General features: G+C 37.4%; 1 protein-coding gene across 1 annotated transcript in view; it reads right to left on the bottom strand.

Annotated features, from left to right (window-relative positions):
• The window catches only part of LOC148942857 (uncharacterized), a 129359-nt gene extending 106082 nt beyond the window's left edge, over positions 1 to 23277 (bottom strand). The window contains exon 1 of the mRNA XM_089101952.1: positions 23217 to 23277. The gene's annotated coding sequence lies outside the window, so the exon portion shown is untranslated. The remainder of the gene's footprint in view (positions 1 to 23216) is intronic.
• Between the last annotated feature and the right edge of the window lie 1270 nt (positions 23278 to 24547).

Raw genomic sequence — 24547 nt, 5'->3', positions numbered from 1 at the left:
TGATTTGAGCAAATTTATTGAAAGTTCGCGATCTAAAGCCTGATTTTTTAGTTCCCCCCCCTCTTTCGTGTTGCTACACCTGGGTTCAAACTCTAGGCCCCGTGCTATCAGGCTGAGATAAAAACTACATCCCCATGTCAGGACATAGTAGTGTATCCTCCACTTTTAAATTTAACTGCCAAAACTTCTCAAATGGCAAAAATTTCTAGTGTCTCATTATTTAATTTCTGCCAGCAAAGACTTTTGCCTTTCTATTTTTCTTCTTATTTTTATTTTTATAATTTTGACAGTTAAATATTTTTTTATACTTTAAATTTAATTTTTCACAAAATTTTATCCTCGTTTCCACCGTTTATTAAAAAGTCAATTTCCGTAAAAAAAAAAAAAAAAAAAAAAAAATCAAAGCAAATTATTAAATTAGTCATATTTTTTTTTTGGGTGGGGGGGGTTTTTTTACATAATTTAAGAAATTCCGATTTCAAGTCAAACGGAATAATTTGCTTTTTCCTCCAATCGTCACCTTAAGCTATGATTTCAAGCCTGAAATTGTTCAAAAAGGTTTTATGATCAATCCTATACTATGTCCTATGTTTTAACATTCCGACGTAAACAAACTTTTTTCCCCCTTGCAGTATGCTGCAGCACGTGGGTTAAAACTCTGGGTCCCATATTGCGCTCCTAAGCATGGATTCTTACAGATTTGAATGCGCTCCTATACCACTATTTTATTTCAACGATAACAGACTTTCTGTTTCTTAATTTCTTTTCTTTCTTTTAAATCTTTTTTAATTATAACAGTGAAAGCTTTTTCATAGAATTTAAACATCGTATTTCTCGTTATTTTTGCTTTTTTAGAGGGTTTATTACTAAGTCAATTTTCATAAAAAGTTAGCATAAGAAACAAGCCTGGTCATATTGTTTTTGGAGAAGCAACAATTAGTATTTTAGAAATTATAGCCTGTCTCAAACCTCTACTATGTCCTATGTTGTTACCTTCCGACATAAACAAGCTTTTTACCTCGTGCTAAATTTCAGAATTTCCACTCCAAAGCCTTAATTTTTCCACTGCTTTGTCCCTTGCCGCAAATGGTTCAAACTCTGGGTTCAAACTCTGACCTGGGTTCAAACTCTGTGTTTCATATTGGGTTCCTAAGCAATGATTCTTATAGATTTGCGTACTTTCCTTTACCACTATTTCCTTTTTGCGAGTAGACTTTCATATTTTTATTATTATGATTTTTTTTAATAGCTCAGTACAATCATAGGCAGCTCAATCACGCTGCCTAAGGAAAGAACGATGTTGGCACAATGTATTATTTACGTTTTATTTTAAATTTTTTTTTTGGTTTTAGACCACGGCACTTCGTATCAAAGGAGTTGTCGTAGAAACTTCGAAAAGGGCTAATTTGATTGGAAATCGGAATGGCTAGGGCCCTTTTTAATAGTCGAAAGTGATTGGAAGGCAACTATCACCCCTTCCACGCCCACCCTGTCCCCAAACACATCTAATCAAAATTTTGAGATAGCCATTTTGTTCAGCGTACTTGATTTTCCGATAATAATTACGTTTTTGAGGAGGACACTCCCCACAGACCTCAGGGCAAGGGTTGTAAGTTATGCCCTGGGGTCATATAAGATTTTTATAGAAAGCGTTGTTCGTAGAAACTTCAAAAAGGCTCATTCGATTGGAAATTCAAAGGGCTAGTGCCCTTTTTAATTGTCGAAAGTGATTGGAGGGCAACCAACCCCCCTCTCACGCCCACCATTTCGAAAACTCATCCAATCAAGCTTTTGAGATAGCCATTTTGTTCAACGTAATTGAAAGTTATGGAAATTAGGTCTTTGAGGATGATAACCCCCTCAGAGCCCTCAGGGCAAGGTTCATAAGTTATACCCTGGGGACATATAAGGTTTTTATTGAAAGCTTTGTTGTAGAGACTGGAAAAAGGGTGCATTCAATTAGAAGTTCAAAGGGCTAGCGCCCTTTTTAATAGTCAAAAGTGATTGGAGGGCAACTAACCCCCCTCTCACGCCCACCTTTACCCCAAGCACATAAAATCAAAACTCGTAGATAGTCCTTTTGTTCAACATAGTTGAAAGTTTTGGAAATTAGGTCTTTAAGGATGACACTCCCCCCACAGCCCTTAGGTCAAGAGCTGTAAGTTGTGTCCTGGGGGCATATAAGGTTTTTATGTAAAGCGTTGTCGTCAAAACTTCAAAAATAGCTCATTCCATTGAAAATTGAAATGGCTAATGGCCTTTTTAATAGTCGAAAGTAATTGGAGGGCAACTAACCCCCCTCTCACACCCAACATTTCCCCAAACATATCCAATCAAAATTTTGAGATAACTATTTTTTCAACGTAGTTGGAAGTTATGGAAATTATGTCTTTGTGGATGACAACCCCCACAGTCCTCAGGGCAAGGGTTGTAAGTTTTGCCCTGGGGGTTTGTGAATTTTCTATAGAAAGAGTTGTCGTAAAACTTCAAAAAGGGCTCATTCGGTTGAAAATTGAAAAGGCTAGTGCCCTTTTTAGTACTTGAAAGTAAGTGGAGGGCAACTAACCCCCCTCTTACGCCCACCATTTCCCAAAACACATCCAACCAAAATTCGAGATATTCACTTTGTTAAACGTAGTTAAAAGTTCTAGAATTAGGTCTTTTAGGGTGAAAAACCCCACAAAACCCTCAGGGCTAGGGTTTTAAGTTATACCCTGGAGACATATAAGGTTTTTATTGAAAGTCTTGTCATAGAAACTTCGAAAAGGGCTCATTTGATTGGAAATTGAAAGGGCTAGCGTCCTTTTTAATACTCGAAAGTGAATGGAGGGCAATTAGCACCCCTTTCAAGCTCACCATTTCTCCAAACACATCCAATCAAAATTTTGAGATAGCCATTTTGTTCAACGTTGATGAAAGTACTGGAAATTAGGTCTTTGAGGATACCACTTCCCCCAGAGCCCTCAGAGCTAAGGTTGTAAGTTATGCCTTTGGGTCAAATAAGTTTTTTTTTATAGAATATGTTGTCCTAGAAACTTCGAAACAGGCTAATTCAATTAGAAATTGAAAGGGCTAATGTCCTTTTTAATAGGCTAGTCAAAACTGATTTGAGGGCAACTAGCCTCCCTCTCACACCCACCATTTCCCCAAACACATCCAATCAAAATATTGAAATAGTCATTTTTTATGCATAGTGGAAAGCTCTGACAATTAGGTCTTTTAGGATGACACCTCCTCCCCCCACCCCACAGCCCTCGGGGCAAGGGTTATAAGTTATACCCTGGGGCATATAAGCTTTTCATAGAAAGTGTTATCGTAGAAACTTCAAAAGGGGCTCATTCAATTGGGAATTGAAAGGGCTAGTGCCCTTATTAATAGTCGAAAGTGATTGGAGGGCAACTAACCCCCTCTCACGCCCACCTTTTCCCTAAACACATACAATCAAAATTTTTAGAGAGCCATTTTGTTCAATGTAGTTGAAAGTTTTGAAAATTAGGTCTTTGAGGATGACAACTCTCCCAAATCCCTCAGGGCAAGGGTTATAAGTTATGCCCTGGGGGCATATAAGGTTTTCATAGAAAGCCCTGTCGTAGAAACTTCAAAGGGGGCTCATTCGATTGGAAGTGGAAATGGCTAGTGCCCTTTTGAATTGTCGAAAGTGATTGGAAGGCAACTTACACCCCTTCCACGCCCACCATTTATCCACACATCCAATCAAAATTTTGAGATAGTCATTTTGTTCAACGTAGTTGAAAGTTCTGGAAATTAAGTCTTTCGGAGTATAAGTTATACCCTGGATGCAAATAAGGTTTTTATTGAAAGCTTTGTCGTAGAAACTTGAAAAAGGGTGCATTCGATTGGAAATTCAAAGGGCTTGTGTACTTTTTAATGGTCGAATGATTGGAGGGCAACTAACCCCTCTCTCACGCCCACCATTTCCCCAAACACATTCAATCAAAATTTTAAGGTTTTTATAGAAAGTGTTCTCGTAGAAACTTCAAAAAGAGCTCATTTGATCGGAAATTGAAAGGGCTAGTGCCCTTTTTAATATTCGAAAGTGAATGGAGAGCAACTAACTCCCCTCTCACGCCCACCCTTTCCCCAAAAACATTCAATTAAAACTTTGAGATAGCCTTTTTGTTCAATGTATTTGAAAGTTATGGAAATTATGATTTTGAGGATGACAAACTCCCAAAACCCTCAGAGCAAGGGCTGTAAGCTATGACCTGGGGGCATTTGAGATTTTATAGAAAGCATTGTCGTAAAAATTCCAAAAGGGCTCATTCGACTGGAAATTGAAAGACATAGTACCCTTTTTAATAGTCAAAAGTGATTGGAGGGCCACTAGCCACCCTCTCAAGCTCACCATTTCCCGAAACACATCCAATCAAAATTTTGAGATAGCCATTTTGTTCAACATAGATGAAAGTTCAGAAAATTAGGGCTTTGATACTCCCCCTAGATTAGGGGATGACACTCCCCCTAGCCCTCATGGCTAAAGTTGTAAGTTATGCCTGGGGGCATATAAGGTTTTTTATATAGAAAATGTTGTCGTAGAAACTTCAAAAAAGGCTCATTCAATTGAAAATTGAAAGGGCTTGTGTCCTTTTTAATAGGCTGGTCGAAACTGATTGGAAGGCAACTAACCTTGAAAGTTCTGGATATTATGTCTTTGAGGATTATCAAACACTCCGCCCCCACACTCCTCAGGGCAAGGGTTTTAAGTTATGCCCGGGGGGAATATAAGGCTTTTTATAGAGCATTGTAGTAGAAACCTCGAAAACTTTGGAGGGCTAGTGCCTGTTTTAATAGTCAAAAGTGATTGGAGGAAAACTAACACCCCTCCCACGCCCACCATTTCCCCAGAAACCTCCAACAAAAATTCTGAGAGAGCCATTTTCTTCAACGTAGTTGAAAAGTCCAGAAGTTATGTCTGTTAGGATGACACTCCCCCCCCCCCCTCTTAGCCCTCAGCGCAAGGGTTGTAAGTTATGCACTGGGGCATATAAGGTTTTATATAAAGCATTGTCGTAGAAACCTACAAAAGGGCTCATTCGATTGGAAATTGAAAGCGCTAGTGTCCTATTTATTATTCGAAAGTGATTGGAGGGCAACTAACGCCCCTCTCAAGCCTACCATTTTTCCCAACATGTCCAATCAAAATTTTGAGATATTCATTTTGTTCAGCGTAGTTAAAAGCTCTGGAAATTAGGTCTTTGCCAGCGTTATCGTAGAAACTTCAAAAAGGACTCATTCAATGTGGAATTGAGAGGGCTAGTTCCCTTATTAATCGTCATAAGCGATCGGAGGGCAAATGCCCCCCCCCCCATTCCCTTCATTTGCTCAAACACTTCCGATTAACATTTAGATATAGTAATTTTGTTGAATGTAGTTGAAGGGTCCGGAAATTATGTTTTTGAGTATGACAATCCCCAACAGCTCTCAGGGCTAAGGTTGTAAGTTATGCCCTGGGGGCATATAACTTCATGTAGAAAGCCTTGTCGTAAAAACTTCAAAAAGAGCCCTTTCGATTGGAAATTGAGAGGGCTTTTGCCCTTTTTAATAGTCGAAAGTAATCAGAGGGAGAATCGTTCCCCCTCAACTCCCATCATTTCTCAAAACAGTTCCGATCAACATTTTAAGACGGTCATTTGTTGAACATAGATGGAAGGTCTGGAAATTATGTCTTTGACGATGACACCCCCCCCCCATAGCCCTCATAACAAGGGTCGTAAGATATGCCACTGGGACATATAACATTTTGACAGGAAGTTTTGTTGTAGAAGATTCAAGAAGGGCTGATTCGATTGTAAATTGAGAGGACTAGTGCCTTTTTTATTAGTCAAAAGTGATCAGACGGCAAATGTCTCCCTCAACGCCTATTATTTCCCTAAACACTTCCAATCAAAATTTTTATATAGCCATTTTGTTAAGCCTATCAGAAAGGTCTGGAAATAATGTCTTTGATGATGAAAAATCCCCCCCAGCCCTCAGGGCAAGGGTTGTAAGTTATGCCCTGGGGCCATATAAAGTTTTTATAGAAAGTTTGGTCATATAAACTTCAAAGGGGGCTCATTGGATCGGTAATCAGACGCTCTGCTGCTCTTTTTAGGAGTCAAAGTGATCAGAGGGCAGCTACCCTCTCACCCCTACACATATGTCATATTGTCCAGAAATGCGTCTAATAGAAATTTTAAGATAGCCATTCTATTTAAAATAGTTTAAATATCGTATAACAAGGCTTTTGAGGTTTAAACAAACCCCAGAGATTAGGGACAAGGGTTGTAAGTTATGCCCAGGGAGTATTGAAGTTTTTTATTGAAGGAATGGTTGTTTAACATCAGAAGAGGCTCAGTCTTTCTCCCTGAAAAAGACCATCAATATAAAACGAACAGAAATTAATCAAAAATACGTTTTGCACAAAACAAGCTTTTCAAAAAAAGTAAAGAACTCCATTAAACCAAAAATGAACAAAAATAAAATCAAGTAATCTACGAAGCATAAAACTACCACAAACCAGTATCAATAAATAGATGAAACCCAAAACAGATAGAAATTGAAATAAGTCAAACTCAAAACGAGCAGAAATTAATCTGAGTGGGGTTCTAAACCCTATGCTTTCTAAAAGCCAGAATATAATCTGTACTTTACTGAAAAAATTCTTTTAAACGTTTTCACTTATAACTTTAAGATAACAAAAATAAATTAGGATTTTAAGGAATAAATATCAGCATATGTATGTTAAACTGACAATGCAAATTTTTTAAAGTAAAGTACAAATTGTTTTCTGGCTTTTAGAAAACATAGGGTTTAGATCCCTACTCAGATTAATTTTTGCTCGTTTTGAGTATGACTTATTTAATTTATGTAGGTTTTGGGTTTCATTTATTTTATGATTCTGATTTGTGGTAGTTGTTTGCTTGGTAGATTATTTGATTCTATTTTTGTTTATTTTTGGTTTAATGGAGTTCTTTATTTTGTTTTGAAAAACTTATTTTGTGCAAAAAGCTTTTTGATTCATTACAAAAAAAAGGCCAAACGTCTGCATTTGAGCAACAAAAATGTTTTTGGCACCAAAATACAAAAAAAATCGAAATAATATGTCCAAAACTGCTCGACATCGCCCGTGTAGAAATAAGAATTTCTCAGGGAAGAGGGGCAAAGGAGACGAATTCTCAAATTTTAGTTTCTGCAATATTTTCTGGATTAAAATGTCTTTTTCTATTATTTTAAGTCCGAGAAGACCAAATGACATCAGAATTGAAAGTTTCCATCATTTAGCATCCTTTTTTCTCTACAAACGAGGTCATCGGGAGGGGGGGATGAGAATATCAATTTGGAAATTTTTTGCATACGAATAAACACCAAAATATTCAAAGAAAGTCACTTAATAACATATGCGAAGTGGTTCGAAATTTCCCGTACAGAAATACCCAATTTTCAGGGAAAAGAGGGTGAAGGCGGGGGGGGGCGATTTCTTGAATTTTAATGTCTACGATATGTTCTGGATTAAAACGTCTTTTTTATTATTTCAAGTTTTAGCACACCGAAAAGGGCTTCGGAATTGAAAATTCTTATCATTTAGTATCCCGTTTCAACCGCAATCAAGGCCAGTCGGAGGGGGGAAGGAATGTGAATATCAATTTGGGCAGTTTTTCATACGAATAAACACAAAAATATTCAAAGAAAGTCACTTAATAACATAAATTCTTATTCAGAACAACATTTGTCTTTTTTCTGTGTAGCAGAACCATATTCGTGTCTATGACCGTGTATGCTTTAAAGTTAGGATCAGCGACAATTCGAGAACATTCTATGGGACAGGTTACGACGTCACAACGAGATCTGTTTCCTACGCTTTCACACATTTTTCCAAAAGCTGAATTTAAAATAAGTTTATACATTTCTTTTTGAACATTACTCTTTGCCTGTGAACGTTTACTGACAAAAGTGTCAATAAACGTTTTCAAGTAGGGTTTCTGATGGAATTGCAGGACTCTGTGTATCTTTGTAATCCTGAAACCATTGGTCACCGTCCATCGCAATAGCACATGATGAACAAAAATATTCTGTTTAGGTTCCAAATCTGCAATTAGTTTCCGCTTGGAGGGGGCCCAATGCATGCCCATATCCTTGACCAAAGACAAATTGTATGGACTCAAAGAGTCCTTGGTCACCGGTCTATTTACACACAGAAAAACAAAATCTTTTAGAGTGTCATGAAGTTCAAATGGTATGTGACCTTCAATTTAAAAAAAAACATGGGGAGTTCAGTACTTGAGATTTCCAAGAAATTCATGTTGTGTTTCTTTTACAATGTGTGTAAGGTACAATGGCCAAGGGAGGGGGAGGTTCAGGTTTACTATGGGGACACAGATTCTCTATTGTTAAAAGTTAAAACCGAGAATTTATTGGAAATTTGGAAAATGGCGCTCACATTGGCTCGCGGATGGATTACACGAATTGGAATGAGAGCATCTATCCCATGTCGGTGAAGCACCAGGCCCCCAATCAATTATTAATGTTAAAATCTGAGATGGAGAGCTATTTAATATCTAGTGGGGTGTTCCCCGGTCCAAAAGTATACTGTAATAAGCGTGCAAAGGGGTGCCTACACACTTTGTAAAAAATAATTTCAACACGTGTGTCTACAGAAACTGTGTGGAGAATAGTCTAGTGCCAAGAGCAAAATTAATGGAAATTCGCTCCCCAGAATTTAAAAATTAAACTGTTAAAGTTGAGAAAAATGACATAGCACGAGTATACGACGAGGTTTATGTACTCGAGGATGATGTAAGGGTCCTCCCCCTAGGCCACTACCGAATTTCAGATCGAGTTGAATGTATGGACTATCGAAAACAACTCGGTCAGGAATTACTGACATGTAAAGGAATAAATGCGTTTGACTATCACAACTCTTCCAATAGCATTTTCCCATATAATCTACTTTCCATTGCCATCATTATCAATCATCACTTAACTTGTCCTGCAGCTGCTACGGCATACGGATTTTGTTTTTTCGCTTTCAGGCCCCGCACTTTCTGGTCCCAGGGGTGGGAGGTCCCGACTGCAGGCCGGCCTTCGGCCCCGGCCTGACCTTTGGCCCCGGAGGGGCGGGGGGGGGGCGGGGGATTCTCATCCTTTAAATATTGTAAATAGTTTTTTTTCTCTTAGTCTACAAATATGTTCAACTGTGCTGCTGGTGCTGTTGTTCTTGCTGTATTTAAAATATATGTTGTTGCCAATAAATGAAAAATATCAAATTGTTCTTTTGGTATTATTGTTGTTGTTGTACAAAAAGTGTTGTTAAGAAATAAAAAATATTAAATTGTTCTTCTGCTATTGTTGTTGTTCAAAAAGTGTTGTTAATAAAAGAAAAATATGTTTTTGTTGTTCTTGTTGCTATTGAATAACGTAGTAGGTAGATGCTGCAACTCTAGGGAAAATTGTTATTATTATTTATTCATTAGAAAAGTATGGTTTACAGTTAATTGTAGTCCAACTGTTGTCAACAGCAGTGTGTAGCAAATTAAAACACCATTCAGATTGTTTCTCTGTGGTCCGTCAATGTCAGGGAAAACACACTTTTAGCTAAAATAAGAAAAATATTTAGTAAAATATTTTTGGAAAAACCAAAGGAAATTTGCTATTGCTATGGCATGATTCCTATGACCAAATAAAAGCTATTGCTACTGCTACATCTAAGCCAATACAATTCATGCGAGGACTTGACGTTTTCAATAGTATTAAGCCAAACTCATGGCTGATTATTGATGATTTAGCTGAATCCATTGAACAGTTCTCACAGGAACTGCTGCAACTGTGTACTGTTTGCTCTCTTCATGAACACATTTCCATAGCCTTAGCTTTACACGATCTGTTTCATCAGAGCAAGTGTATGAGGACCCTTGATTTGAACTGCACCGTCTATGTTATCTACCGTGTTGTTCGTGATTCATGTTCTCTAATAACTCTAAATTAACAAATATTTCAAGATGCCCCCAAATTTCTACTTTCAGCGTACAGTAAGGCGACAAATAAGCCCTACGGGTACATTTTGCTGGATCTTAATCAGAATACACCCGAGTATTTATGTGTAGTCATAGATAATTTCGACAAAAAAATTACTGTATATCTTACGGTGAACGGTAGAAAGGGCTATTAGTTGCCATCATGACAGTGAAGAAACTACACGAGAATACACACTTATTTTTCGTTCTAAGCACTTCAAAACCCTTACTATGGAAGGCCATACTCAAACAAGATGTTAACAAAGAATTTATTAGTTTAATATCTGAACTTTGTTTAAATTTAACTGAGGGCAATGTATAGTTGCCAGAAGGTGTTACACAACAGACAAAGCAACATCGTTCCACTGTACGTGCCTTGGCTTCCAAAAACAAAAGGAAAAGATTTTAAAAGAGAACGTCTCCTTCAAGTGGGCGGTAGCATTTTTATACTTTTACTGCCTATAATCGCAGGACTTGTAAACAGTGTTCTCTAGATGGCTAAACCCTATAAATTGACTCCAATAGAACTTGTCCTTTCACAAATTGAACACTTTGAGGACAATCTAAGCAAATTCTTGATGAACACTATGATGAAAATATTGCCGATGATAAAAAGCTAGTTTTAAATCAAGATGCACTTCGTCGCGTGGACAAATATAGACCGTATCGTGAGAGACCCGCCGCCGTCAATGTCACTGATCCCCAGCCCTTTCCAAAAAGGAAACATCTCCAGATTCTGCAGCAACCACAACAGCACAATCAAAGGAGAAGGAATTGAATTCAATAGTGACATCTATGGGAACCGTACTGCCAAACACATATCCCGAACAGAGTAAAAGAGTATTAACTTATCTCATGTTGGAAAGTAGTATTGATTATCAAGTTCAAGCCGTAAGTACTGGGAAACAAATTGTAATTCAGGGAAACAGTTATAATCTACTCGATTTAATTTGTGATATGGTTACAAATCATTCATTTTACAATAATCTATACAACTTTCTAAATATATCAAACTTCCCCAAAAGTCTTATTGGAAATAAGCAAATTCTAAAGAAATTAAGGGAATATAGAAGAGGTATCAGCACTCTAACAGCGCCATTTAAAAAAGAAGAAGAAGAATAAGATTTTAAATCAATCTTGGAATATACTAGCACTCCTAGCAGCAGCAATGATTTGATAACACCGACAACGATGGCTAGGCAAAAGAGAAGACGTATTGATATCAACTCACCGTCACAAGCACCACCGTTCAGTGTGCAAAAGGGTAGTGGACATTACACTACGTCTGCGTTCAAAATGGATGAAGTTTTAAAACATATCTATGAAAATATTGGTGAAGTTGGGTGTCTAAGTCTCCTCACAACACTTTTTAAAGTTGCCTCTGACGTCGGTGGCAACAGCAGCAAAACTTTAAAAAATGCAAAAAAGTATCCAGAAAATGGACCGAGTTACACTGCATCGGAATCGTAGACTTCGTGGCAAACAATATTGACAAACTAAAGCCTTTTTCGCACTGTATATAATGCAAACAGATCTTTTAACTCTAGATGAGATTCAAAGACGGTACAATACACCCTAGAAATATATTTTAGTGGCAATAAGCGTCTTTAGTCACTATGCATATGCCATTCCATTGCGATCAAGAGAGGTGTTGAAGTTGCTCAGGTTTTAGAAATTATTCTTGAACATGATAACTGTTGGAAATTTAAAAGTGATCGAGGTAGCGAATTTGTTAATCCACATGTGAAAAGATTCTATTGAAATATAATACAAAGCTCTATCATAGTCACAGTCCGATAAAGGCTTCAATGGCTGAACGATTGATAAGAATGATTCGTCTATTAATTTCGAGATATTATACACTGAAAAATACTGCTGCTTTTATTAGACCCTATAATTGGCCGCCAGTCGTTAGCGAACAACATTAACTTCAGAATATCAATTGGATAGATTACCATATGTTGAATTACCATACGAGGAACTCACTTGTATGAACGATTTATGCCGGTCCATCAATAAAAGAGTTTCCTTTCGGAAAAAAGGAGCCTTTCATTTCAAATATTCAAAGGAAGAGGGGAAGATCTACCTTAGTTCACCCATTACCATTAAAAAGGTTATTCTCAATGATAATCTAAAAGATGTTCTTGGTTTTAAACTTAATATAATCAATGATAAAAGCCTGCCTTCTCTAGGGACACTTGTATATTTCTTTATGCTTCATTTGTTGAAACATCCAGAGTTGGCAATAGCAATGTCTCTCTCCTACGAGTTCTTGAAGGAAAAACCAATCAAGATCATGTTCATCATTACAATATAAAGCATCTTCAGTATATTCACGTAAACACTTCCTATTTAGAACTCTGTCAGTTAGCACTAAGAACTGAATTAGTTGACCGTCAAGCAATATCAAAAGATTTGGCTGTGGTTATGTTTTGTTTTCGATCCATCGTTGTTGGTGTTCAAAAACAAGATGTCTAATAGAAAGGTGGTATTCCTTTGTCCTGAAATTGACTGCTATGTTAATGCTCTTGGCCCAAGACAACTGGGCAATAGAATGGACTATTACAAGGGTCGTTCATCAATGTCTGGCTATCGTCTTGGCAGTTGGTTTGCTAAGCTGTTTCGCTCTGCACTACCTCTGGCTAAAAAAATATATTGTACCGGCTGCGACAGATTTTGCTTCCTCTATACTATATAATTGGAGCTCTGGCAAGGATTTAAAAAAAAAGTACTTCGGACAATCTTAGGTCCAGTGCACGAAACCTTGGCGAGCGATTGAAATCTCAACAAAATAGAAGAGGCTTGAAAAGGTTGAGAAACACTACACCACTCATTAGTTTCTACTCAGGTCAGAAACGAAAGACATCACCCCTGTCAAAGAAAAGAAGATAAAAAGACGGCACGCACAATAAACAGAAGAAGGAGCCCCAGGAAAAGAATTGTTAGATCAAAACTGGATTTTTGTTTTCATAGATTGAACAATGGCATATCAACCACATAAGGATTCTCATCAGTCGATCACTTCATCTTTAAATCCGTTCAATGCAGAAAATGTTGACGTGAGTGTAAAACATGAGTACTATGAACAATTTTATCAACAGCAACCGCTCTCCGATAATATCTACTTTCAAATTTATTCCAATGAAGACTAATTTATGGACATGTCTTCGACATTTATAGATTTACATATGATAGTCAAGAAATCTGACAATGGAATGCCAATTAGTGCTGATGGAATATCCTATGAAAATTGTATATTACATAATTTATTTCGTCAAATCAGTGTCTACATAAATAGAACATTGGTGAGCACAAGCAACAATCTCCCAAATTATACAAGCTATATGCATTTCATGTTGATGACACCCAAGACATACAAGGAATTGAGAGGCACCTCCAATGGATATGAATATATTACAGATACTGATAGTACAGATGCCCTTATAACTGCTACAACTAGTGAATTACATCTAGTTGGAAAAATATATCATGAGATATTTAATATACCCCAATGGCTACCACCAAATATTAAAGTGGATATAAATTCAACGCTCGCACCATCCAATTTTATTTTATGAAAGGAACTTTCTGCCAATCCTGATGTAACTCTATCTCTCTCACCTTGACAATACTGCATGTACAAAAGAAGCATGTTATGAGTTCTGTTGCTTTGGCAGTGGAAAAACTGAGAGCCAGTGGAAATAATATTAAACTACTTGTTCCTCATACAATCACAAATCAACGTCATATTGCTACAGGCTCGCGCACCTTCACCGACTCATCCTTTATCAATGGCGACATTACATCAAAATTAGCGTTGGCATTTGTAAAAAGTGCTAGTGCAATAGGATCATGGACTGGCTGCCCACATAATTTTGAGAGGTTTGGACTTTCATCTTTTGTCTGCAAAGAAAATGAAATTCCACTCTACAATCTATCTTTTGATAAATCCTAAAGGACATTGTATGAGTTTACAATGTAAACCCTAGATCATGATTCACAACTATTTGAAAATGGTATAACCGAAGAAATGTTCGCTAAAACACATGGTATCATTGTACTAGACTTGTCTGGCACTCAGGATATTAGTATAGTACGAACGGGGAGTGTGTGTATAGAGTGTACATCTGCCGACCCATTACCTGAGAGTATCACACTAATCTCGTTAAATCAATTTGAAACCTATTGGGAAATCACTCCCGAAGGCAGTATTCTACTAGACCTTGCACCATGAACACTGAAGCAATATCGCATACAGTGTTTTCAAGTGGTGAATCACATTTTGTAACAGCCAAACAAAATCACACAGGTTTATAGTCATAATAGGCAGTGTTGTTACAACGATGACGTAGAAACCAAATTGTCTTGTTACCCCAACAGTTGAATCATAGACCTGATTCTTCCTCCCAAAATAATTTAAAACCCTGACGATAGCAAACTGGTACAAACAAAATATAGTTACATTTAGAGTTCTTTTAAATCATACCAGTAAGATTATTCTCCCAATGATCACATTTAAAATAATGAGATTTCGAGCATAGATTTCCTTTAGAATGAGAATCACAAATCTCTTAAAAACAAGAATTACAGCCTTTAATTTGTATTGCATATCCTTTATGTAATTTACACGGATTGCATAATTTCCACTTTTCATTATACTCATCAATAATTGTACAATTATCTCATGATGACCAACTACCAAGAGTGTACATACATACTGGACATGTGTAGAACATTTTTTTGGTTTCTGATTTCAACTCTCTTACAGCTAAAAAGAAACTGATCGATGTTCGATAAATTCAGAGGGGGATAGGAGAGAGGGAGGAGTAACTCTGTAACGTTACGTAATCTGTTTTGAGGGGAGAGTCATCTACATAGAATCTATGGCAGTGTCTTAAAAAGTATATCCACGATATTATTCTGCTTTGTTTCAATTAATATATCAGTACATTTAGTAAAAGAATTAGAGTCAAGTCGTAAAAGCTTCATACAATAGTCCAATGGAGGAAAATCATTCCCTATTATATTGTCAAGTGTTCCCTAAGAAAATATCTTCCGTTGAAGAGATAACTCGAGAAAATCATCATCTAGAATCAAACGTTTTCCCATAATCACAAGGTTCGACTTAATTCTCTCTTTCTCAAATTCATTCATTTTTCAATCCTAACACTCTCACTGCTGATTCTAGACTAACCAAAATTCAATCTACTTCAAGAATATTCGATAACCTACTTTAAAAAAAAATCTAACAAAAAGAAAGGGAATATTTTCGATTTCGAAACAATTTTAGTGTATGTGTATAATTACAGCAATAATAAATTACACATATACAATTACCGATATAACTTATTATCTTCTATATACTTCACTATTGCATTTAAAGCGCTTTGAAGTCTATGTATATGTGCTATATCAACTTTTGCAGCGAAGCATAATTGGTCCTCCAATTTAAATTTACTCAATGATAACACGTATCTTGTATACACTTCGTCCCACTCGAGACAAATTCGAGATTCTCTTGTGATTTGTACGGCAATGTTTGGCGCTCTCGTATAATTGCTACTGCCACCAATTCCATTATCAACTTCTAATAGTGTAGACATTCCACTCATTACTGCAAATATATATCTTGCCAAATAAATAAACGAGTAAAGTCAAACTGTTCTCTCTCCTTGAATTCTATTCTCACATTAATAACAACTATACTGAAAATCCTTCCTTATGTTAGTTGCGTCACTCCCGTTAGTATTTCTAGCTCTGTGATCGGTTTAGAAAAAGGATGTGATCTTGTTCGTTCACGGATTCTAGTCCTCTGATTGGCTGTGATCTTGTCCAGGTTGTATTTAAACCTTGTGATATTGCACTGACAGTATTCTAGCTCATTGGAGGTCAAAGATCTTGTACTGGTTGTATTCAATAAGCGTGTGACTGTGATGTCACTCCCCCCGTGCTATAAGGGCTTCCCCTACTAATAAGTCGAATTTCATAGGGCTGATAGCTTGGAAACTTGTGGTAGTGGGGTATCAGGTACAATAAGCCAAAGGAGATGCAGAAGTTTTAACTGTAAAGACTGCAATCACTCAGCTGAGAAGATGATGACCCAATTTATTGGAAATGATACCAAATTGTTGGTGATGCTTGCATACAACCCAACACAGCACCTCTTCATTTCCAGAATGAAGTTCCTACTGACTCTGCAAAGATTATTGGCATTTGCTCTGAGAAGACGAAACTACCATCGAAGGTTAACATGCTACTGTTGTTTGCCCCCGCCTTTTGAGGAGATGACACCACTTCTTTATTGCACGGTGTTGGCAAAGTTTCAGTACTGAACTTCATAGCTGATGCCCTGTTTCATGAAGCCAGTCAGATATTTGACTAATCTCTGTCGAGCAAGGAAGAGCCGTTTGCGGTAAGTGATAAAGCTCTTTTAAGCTTGTACAGAGCTAGAAGAATTCTTATCTGAACTCTGACACTGTCTATTCATATAAAAATTAGTCAGTATGTTTTTTTTTATTTACAATAACAACCAAAATGGTCAAATCCTGAAACGAAGTTGAAAATGGGAATCTTCTGATGCTCTCATCACATTTTCCATTGCTGAAAGGTGAGGGTGGGTATGAAAATAAGATTGAGAAAGTCAAGACAGACCTTAGGGAAAATTTGAAGAAAATCTTCTGTTCCGATTTGCACTCTTTAGCCCTCAAAGAAGGAGACATTTCCAGCAAAAAATGTCGCCGTTGAGTAAAATTACCTCCCCCCCATACCTCAGAAGTAACATGGGGACTAATAGAGAGGCTCAATATTAGTTCATATTTGAGTTTAAGGGTGTGAAGTTACAATGAAGCACTGTTACAATAAGTTAACACGGAATTCACGTGATGGTAAGACAGCAAGCCTTATTGATTATGTTATAGTAAACCGAAGACTGGCAGGATCAATACAAGATACTAGGGCATATAAGAGTGTTGTTATTGATGTTAAAAGTAAAGATCACCATCTAGTAGTGTCAAGGGTTAATTTAAAACTGAAATATCGGAAGGGTAACTACTTCCCGGGAAGTTATGATGGTGGTAGACTCCAGGCTGAGAATTTGAGAGAAACTTTCCAGGAACAGTTGAAAACTAAACTTGAGAGTTTAAAAATTGATAATGTAGAAGATGGTTAGAATAATTTTAGAAAAATAATTTGTGAAGTTGCTGAAGGTGTATTAGGGAAGAAAGCTAGAACTGCAGCTAAGAATATTAGTGAAAAAGCTTTATGTTTAATAGAAAGGAGAAAGGATGTACATGAATTATCTGAGTGATAAATTGTATGAAAACAAAAGAAATGTAAAGAAAGTGGAGAAAGCATTAAAATATGAACTAAGGAAGTGTGAAGTGGAGGCCAGGATCTGGAAGATAAAGCTAGACGGCATAATAGTAAAATTTTGTACTGGCACGTTAATAAATTGAGAGGGAGTAGTCAATCCGGACTTGTCCAGGTTAAAGATAGGAATAAGGTCGCAATTAGCGATAAGGAAAAAACTAAAGAGAGATGGGCCGAACATTTTGAGAACTTGCTTAACCGAGTTGCAGGAAAAAATATAGAGGAAAATGAAAAAGTCTGTGAAACTTTGGATGTGAAGGAAGATTTGTTTTGTAAGGAGGAATTAGCAATAGTACTAAAAGGATTAAAGAATAATAAGGCTCCAGGTGCTGATAGGGTGGTAAATGAATTTCTTAAATATGGTGGCTCTGAGGTCAGAAATAAGTTATTGAAGATTATGAATATGATTTTTGAAAAAGGGAAGTACCTAACGATTTTAGGAAAACCTTAATTAAGCCACTTTATAAGAAAGGTGATAAAAGTGAGTGTGGTAATTATAGAGGCATTAGTCTGGTCTCTGTAGGTAGTAAATTACTTTGTAATATCATACTTTTTAGACTGAGAGATGCCGTAGACAATGTTCTAAGAGAAGAGCAGTGCAGCTTTAGAAAAGGTAGAGGATGTGTCGACCAAATTTTCACTCTTAGGCTAATAATTGAGAAGTGCCTGAGTTTTCAAATACCTTTGGTCCTTAGTTTTATAGATTATGAGCAAGCGTTCGATTCTGTTGATAGAAGAGCTTTAGTAAAGGTTTTATACTTGTATGGTATACCAGACAAATACATTAAAGTGATTAGTGCTATGTAAGAGAATAACACTGATGCGGTTAAGGTGGCAATTGAGGTTAGCAGCTAGTTTTGTATTAAATCAGGAGTTCAGCAGGGTTGTGTCCTATCCCCCTTTATATGGATTATTTTGATGGACTTTGTTTTAAGGAACACAGAAAAGGCAATGTGAGACCAGGGAATCAAATCGAGGGAAAAGTCTCCTGAAGGTTATGCTGATGATTTAAGCATCCTAGATGAAAGTGTGAGCAAAATGAATGAAGTTTTAGAGGGTTTGCGAGTTCTGGGTGCTAGAATTGGTTTGAAAATTAATGTTAGGATTTTACAAAGCTGCGAACTTCTTTGTCGGTGTGGACGATGTGCAGGTTACATTAACCGATATTTCGAAAAAATGGAGGAGTTTTTAGCCGAAACGGATCTGAAGCCATACAGCAACGTTTACCTGAAGAAAGTACTATTTGATTACATCGGCAACAAGGTGATCATTTCTGATATTCCTGGGAAGCAAAGTATAGTGACCCTTAGGAAGACGGCTGCAAGCATTCTTCGGGATTATTACCGATTGCCAAAAGACGTAAATCCGGAGAAAGAAAAAGTCGAGACTGCGAAAGCTTTTGCAGGAATAGTGGAGAGTGAAATAAAGAGTGTGATATCGTCCATAGAAGAATATGACGAAATATGCACCTTAGTTTCGGCAGAGGAAAATCTAGAGTTCCTTGTTCCGTCCCTACGGATTTTCCTGTCCATTTTTGATCAAACACAACAACGCCAAACTTGTGGTCAGTGCAATAGGGCAGGCAATAATGCAAAACACCAGACCTCGAAGCATTATGATACCAATGCAGGTCAGGTTGGGCTGAGTCTATGCATCATCGGTTCGGTTCACTAACGTTGTCGACAGACTGAGCAGCCTAGACTTTTGTGTTGGCTATGCAGAAGCCTTCCAATTTGAAAGATGTGCGGCAATGGCTGAAAGCCCCGACCAAGAACTCAACATACCAGGAGGCATTTGTTGTCCAGCACAATGCAAACAATTACGATTATAACGCTAACACTCTGGATGGGCACAGTACTTCAAATGGTATGGCTATTCTTGAGGTTAAGTCGCTGGGCGGCAAAGAAGAGTTACTCGTGCTTCCCAGAAAAGATTTTGACTTGAAAGAAATTATACAAAAAGCTGCTATACCAATCTACCCTTACGTGAAGCATACTGCCTTTACAAATCAGCTCACTTACGTAGAGTTGGTACTTCCGGAGTTCAGAGACAATGGCAGACATCTTGATATCCTGTGGGTAAATTCTCAGCCAGCTCTGCGAGGTTCTCCGGTCGGATGGTCAGGTTTCAATGCATTCAGCTCATGCTCTGCGTCTCCAACGGTGTTTTCACTTTTAGAAGAAATTGAGCAGGCAAAGATGGAGCTAGTTAGCAAATCTAGGACTGCAAAACTGTGGCTTGAACAGTATTCTGAAATGAATAAAATTCTTAGGATGTCAGTTCGCGCTGAACGAACTGGAGATTTTGACCTGTATCTTCAGAGCTGGTTTAGTATGCTTCATTATTTTGCGGCATGTGGTTGAACTGCATATGCTAAATCAGGCCGTCTTCATTTACAAACCCTTGTCGGTTTGAAAGAATCGCAGCCAGAATTATACGAGAAAATCCAAACTGGTTACTTTTCTGTTAACAGAACCGAACATTCGTGGTCAGGACTGGCAGCAGAACAAGCGGAACCTTGTTATAGAACAAGTTCTCATGAAAACTCTGAAGACCACTGGCGGTCTCAGTAGAGGAAGAGGTATGAATGAAGAGCAGCGGTCGATATGGACACTATCTATGCCAGTGGGAGCTCAAATGAATGCAATCATGTAAAACCTAACCGGATCTGTTTACCACATAAGCGACCAGCACGTTGATAAATCAGGGTCCAGGATATTGAGAGATAGTGAAGATTTCCAGAGGTTGCTCAAGTTCCTTGAGCCTTTGCAGCCGTCCAACTGGGGTCAGGCGCTAATGAATATTGTTACCGGAGTGAATGCTTTGCCAGAGGTCAATGTCGACGAAGCAAAAGACATTGGGTTGCAGATACTGCAAGGGATGGATGGAAAGCTAGTAGAGACTTTTGTACTCAAAAGGAAAGATAAAGTCGTAACTATGGCTGCAAAGTCAGCTCTGAAGCTTGGTGAGCCGGTCGAAATTGACCAAACGTTATTGTTCGAGCGACTAGTGGCTGTAGCCACTGCCGACGGTCAGGATCTGTCGGATACTCTTGGTTATGAACATTGATCTTTTCCTCCTGCACCCTTCGAGTCATACCAACGGACAGCTGACAAGGCTTCCTTCTCAAATGCTCTCTGGAAAATGATTGAAGGCTCTTCTGCAAATCTTTCAACGAGTTGCAAATATGTTGTAGATGGAGGATGGCTCCTACATAAATTGCCTTGGACAACCCGCGCTATTTTTGGACAAATATGTCTGGCCTACCCTAGCTATGTCAAAGCTCATTTTGGAAATGCTACGGTTGTGTTCGACGGATACGAAGATTTACCGTCAACAAAAGACCAAACTCACTTGAAAAGATCGAAATGCATAAGATCTCCTTATATCGACTTTACTGGGACCACAACGGTAACCCTCAAAAAAGATTTTTTTCCTGAAGAACCTGCAGAACAAGGGAAAATTCATCCTCCTGCTTGGTGGAGTGCTAAGCTCGTCAGGATGTCGCGTGGTGCTCGCTTCAGGTGTTGTAGATTTCACGATTGTGACAGCCACAGTAACAAATTGTTCTGAGGTAGAAACCTGTCTTGTTGGCAATGACACAGACCTGCTCGTCCTGCTTCTTCGCCACTGCCAGCCAGGAAGCCACCCACTTTTCTTTCGAGCGGAGACCAAGCCGGGAACATCCAAACTCTACAACATAAGAGAACTAAAAAGCCAGCTTGGGGAAGTCGCAGAGGTTATTCTGCCCATCCATGCTTTCCTGGGATACGATACGACCTCTAGGTTCTACGGTTTAGAAAAGCCAGTGTCACTTTTATTGGCTGAGATCAATGAAGAATTCCGAAAAAATGCGGCGGTTTTTTTCCGGAAGAACTCAGAAAAGGATCAGATCATCATTGCAGGCGAAAAGCTCACACTGCTTGTTTATCGGGCTAAAGCTGATACCAACCTTCAGAATTTGCGTCACACCATGTTTGTCACGAAACTGGCTTTTTCGACCTCGTTCATCTGCCCAGAAAGCTTGCCTCCGACATTGTCAGCTGTGAAGTTTCACTTCTTCAGAGTCTTCGTACAGGTCACGGAATGGATGAGTTGCTCAGCTGATCTGGACCCATGTGACTGGGGTTGGCGGCTAGACAGAACCAAGTACGTACCTGTAACGGTGGACTCGAAGCCAGCAACCGAAGCACTACTAAGAATTGTACGATGTGCTTGCAAGTCAGGTTATGAAACAAAGCGTTGTAGTTGCAAAAGAAACGGACTTCACTGCACAAAAGCATGTGCCAAGTTTCATGGTACAGACTGCCAAAATTCAGAAAGTATTGACCTTGATGATGTTTTTAACAACTAAGTTCCTGTTTAAGTTTTTTATTATTTGATTTGTTTTAAGTCTGTGATTTGCCGAAGTATAATCAATCTGCGCCAATTTTATACACCGTGATGATTCCTAATATACTGTGATCGAATCCTTGTTGAAATGGGCTCCGCAGCCAAAAAAAAAGAACGAGAATTCAATTTCCCTACTTTTCACCCTCTGCCAGTTTTTTCCCATGAGGAAAAACTAGTATTCTGAAGGAAGATTTGGATTTTGCGTCTCAAATAATATCAGAAATAGTCTTTACAGCGATGAAATCGAGCGAATCTGAGTCTCCCTCATTTCCCCTTGTTCCCCCTGCTAACCCTATCAGATACCCCCGGTGGTGTGATATAATAATTCTGATACAAAATTTGAGTTCTGCGACTAGAACTACGTAGGACTGGGTATTTATAGTGCTAAAATCAGAGGTCCTGGCATTTTTTTTCAGAATTTTCCCTCTTTCCCCTCTTTTTTCCCCTGTCAAGCTTTTTCCCATCCGTGGATTTTGGTGGGCTTTTAGTATATTGTTCTCCTGATTTTTTTTTTTGCATTTTTGGAGCAAAAATCATTTTTGTTGCAAGTTGTTTGACCTCAAACGCTGTTTTTACTGGGCTAAGGGCGGTTTCGAGTGATTTTGGATATGCTACAAAGAAAATTTTTCTGAACATTTTGTTGCCAAAATTATTTCTGTTGCTCAAATGCCTGGTAAAAATTGTATTTTTACAGGACCATAATTTTTTTTTTTAATCATAACAGTGAAACTATTTTCTTAGAATTTAAATCTCATATTTCTCCTTAATTTTCACTTCGTTTAGAGGGTTTTTCGAAAAGTCAATTCATGTTAAAATGATTTAAGTACGAACCTGAGCCAATATTAGTATTTGAAGTTAAGCGTGGAAGGAAAATCATAGGACATAGTATAGAGTTGAGGCAGGCCTAGGAACACTGTAGAGGACCAGTTAAGCTAGCTGTTTCAAGGATGTAAAAAAAGGTTAGCTGAGGGGCCGACTATTCTCCGAATTCTTTTAGCCTATTTCAAGATCAAAATTCCTTTTTTGGCTTGTGAAATTTCGTGAATTCATAATCAATTCGACATACTGATTAACACATTGTGGTAGTATTAAAAAAAGAGGCGTTCGCTGTTAGTTGATCATAAAAGAAAACACGAATTTTCTGGACAGCTTCAAACTTGAAATCTTAGCTTAAGGTGACGACTAGAGGATCTTAAAAATCATTCTGATTGACTTGAACTCCGAACTTCTAAGTTTATGTCATACACCCCCGAAAACAATTTGGCTACGCTCTTATTTAACTAATTTTTAAGAAATTTTGACCGTGTAATAAACCTACTGAACAAAGCGAAAATAACGAGAAATGAAACCTTTCAATTCTAAGAAAATGCTTTCACAAAATTCAAATTCAAAAGTATTAAATAAAAGTAAAATAAATATTTATTAGAAAAAGAGTAAAAAAATTACCCTTGGTCTTAAATTCTCTAATTCCTGGTCTTCACCTCACTATCTCATGTCTCAGTTTTCCAAAACTTTGTACCTTTATCTCTAGTAACTGAATAATACGAATCATTTATTTATCGTTTTTCTTAGATAAGACTTTGTTTAAGTTAGTCTTTTATGAAATTGATTAAACAAAATTCCACAAAATTAGTTTTTCAAAGAAAAGTAAAGAACTCCATTAAGCCAAAAAGGAGCAAAAATAAAACCAAATAATCTATCAAGTGTAAAACTACCACAAGTTAGCATCGAAAAATAAATGAAACCCAAAACGAACAGAAATTACAATAAATAACCGAGCCAAACTCAAAACGAGCAGAAAGTAACATGAGTAGGACTTGAAACCCCTATGCCTTCCCATGGACAGAACATAATGTCTCAATTTTCCAAAAACTTTGTACCTTTATCTTTGGTAACTGAATAATACGAATAAATGTGCATGGTCAGTTAAATATATACTGATGTTTAAGGATTAAAATGTTAATAGTATTTCATTTAGTGAAGTTTGTGGAAAAAATTCCACAAAATAAGTTTTTCAAAGAAAAAAGAACTCCATTAAACCAAAAAGGAGCAAAAATAAAACCAAATAATCTATCAAGTGTAAAATTACCACAATTTAGCATCGAAAAATAAATGAAACCCAAAACGAACAGAAATTACAATAAATAACCGAGGCAAACTCAAAACGAGCAGAAAGTAACATGAGTAGGGCTCGAACACCCTATGCCTTCCCATGGACAGAACACAATGTCTCAATTTTCCAAAAACTTCGTATCTTTATATTTAGTAACTGAACAATACGAATAAATTTGCATGGTCAGTTAAATATATACTGATGTTTAAGGATTAGAATGTTAATAGTATTTCATTTATTAAAGTTATAAAAGTGAAAACATTCAATTTGTTTCAGTTAAGTGCAAATTATGTTCCGGCCTTGGGAAGTCCTAGTGGTTTTGAGCCCTACTCATGTTAATTTTTTAAGAATTTGTTTTTCTTTGAGAATTTATAGTTTGGCCTGCTATTTGTATGCTGAAGAAAATCTTTCAACAATTTTAAACAACATGCATACTTTTAAAAATCTGGACACAAATAGTAGTGTTTAATTTAGTTTCATACCTCCTCTAGTTGACCTGAAATAGAAAACTTGATACCATTCCCAAAAAATTTTATTTATGGTCTTTAACCAGCTTGGATAAACTTACACTCTTTCGATTTGGTTAAATTTTAAGAACAGAAGTAGTAGTAGAAGTAGCCCTGAAAGTTTGAACATAATATCCTCAGTCGTTCTTAGGATACTG

The sequence above is a fragment of the Artemia sp. Qi Xiang Cuo genome, chromosome 16 (genome assembly GCF_049724085.1).
Source record: "Artemia sp. Qi Xiang Cuo chromosome 16, ASM4972408v1, whole genome shotgun sequence".
In the NCBI taxonomy this organism is placed as follows: domain Eukaryota; kingdom Metazoa; phylum Arthropoda; class Branchiopoda; order Anostraca; family Artemiidae; genus Artemia; species Artemia sp. Qi Xiang Cuo.
Note: the sequence above shows the minus strand (reverse complement) of the source record. Positions and strands in the feature narration are given on the sequence as shown.